The sequence below is a fragment of the Nannospalax galili genome, unplaced genomic scaffold, assembly GCF_000622305.1.
Source record: "Nannospalax galili isolate Female #2095 unplaced genomic scaffold, S.galili_v1.0 scaffold1857, whole genome shotgun sequence".
Classification (NCBI taxonomy): Eukaryota; Metazoa; Chordata; class Mammalia; order Rodentia; family Spalacidae; genus Nannospalax; species Nannospalax galili.
Window position 1 is genome coordinate 933 of NW_008338858.1, and position 1,819 is coordinate 2,751.

Consider the following 1,819-nt stretch of genomic DNA (forward strand, 5'->3'; position numbering starts at 1 on the left):
TTTTTCTCTGTGATTTTGACATGTGAATTTCTTTTGTAGTTTCTGACTCTTGTGTGATACTCGGGCCTTCAAGTTTAGTTCTGCTTCTTTTATTTTTGAGCTTTATGTGTCTTTGTGGTTTACTTTTTGGGTATGAAGAGCTGGTTCGTCTTAGCTTCTGGTTCTCTCTTTTGATTTTATATTGTCGAGGCCGGATTGATTTTGTCTTCAGGAGTTCCGAGGTGGCCCAACTCCAATGTGGATCAGAAGTTTTCAGACTTTCTCCTTAGGTCCGGAATCTTCTAAGAATGATTTTGGCCTCAGTAATTTGGGGGTTAGACTGGCCTAGGAGCTGGGCCCAGGAAAGATGCTGCTCTTGGTCAGCTGGTGGCCATGCCACCCAGAGATGCAAAGGAAGATGGGGGTGGGAAGAGGCCACAAGGGCTCCTGGGGACTGCACTGAGGAGCTGGGTTGGTCTGGGTGCAAAGGACCAAGAAGAGGAAAGGTCAGCCCTGGCATCCGGGAAAGAGGCTGGTGGGTTGTGCAGGCTCAGGGAAGTAGAGGGAGGTGAGGGCGGGGCCTCGCCCGGAAGCAGTCCTCCTGGGACCCCAGAAGGAACTGAGTTGGTCCGGATGCAAAGAATCAGGAAGCAGTGGTGGTTCCCCAGGTGTCTGGGACGCAAGACAAGGAATGGGTCAGGACCCAGGCTAGGAGGAGAGACCAGCAGGGAGATGGGAGGGTGAATGAGGCTGGGGGAGTCAAGGCATGGAGAGCCTGATAGACTTACTCTGGAGACAGAGGCCTGTGGGTTGTACAGGCCCAGGGAAGCAGAGGGAGGTGGGGCAGTCTTGGGTTTTCTAACACACATCAGCAGCAGCTGTCTTCTGGGGATGAAACTCAGGTCCTTGTTTTACAAAGCAAGTGCTTCACTGACTGAGCCATCTCTCCCTTGTCCCTAGGTGATTAAAAAATTTTCCATATCTTACTAATTTTTGGGGGGGTTGGAGAATTGGCTCAGTAGTTAAAGCATTGTTGCCTTTGCAGAAAACTTGAGTTTGATCCCTATCACCTACATGGCAGCTACAACCTTCTGTAACTCCAGTTCCAGAGGATCTGATCCCCTCCTCGATCTCTGCAACATGGGTGCACTTACACACATGCAGGCAAATACACCCACACACAGAACAGAACACATAATAAATAAAATATTTACCTAACTGCCGGTGCCAGCCAGCCTTAGATGAACAGCACCTGAAAGGGGGAGTGAGGATTGAAAGAAAAACAAGAGAGAGAAAAGATACTTGGGAGGACTGTCAGTAGGGACTGCAGCCCCTGTTTATTTCAGCTCAGCCTCCTTATACAGCAGAACATCAGATAACCACCGTTTACTTAGCTCAATTAGCTTCAACAGCTCTTTTTTACCACCTTTATCTGAGGGTTAAGGAATGGTCAAATACTTGTAGTGAATTCCATCAATTAACCATCTTCCCTAAATTATCAGCACATTCCTCCTGACTTGACAGGACAATTCAGTGCTTGTGTGTAAAACACAAACTCTTGAGTCAAGGTGAAAGGTCATAAAGTAAATAAGCAAGCCTGCCACAGCTCGATGGACATAATGGCTGTGCTTACATTAATAGCTCCCAACATCTCCCCCTTTTTTTTTTATTTTTTAAAACCCCAGATTATGCTATATCCAGGACAGAAGGACCATGCCTGTCTTAGGTTGTCTTCTGCTAGAGCAAAGCCTTACCCATCACCAGCACGTAGCTTCTGTCAGCTACGCTCTGTCTTAGGTTGACTTTCTCCCAGACGATCTTACCCGTCTTTGACTACTGG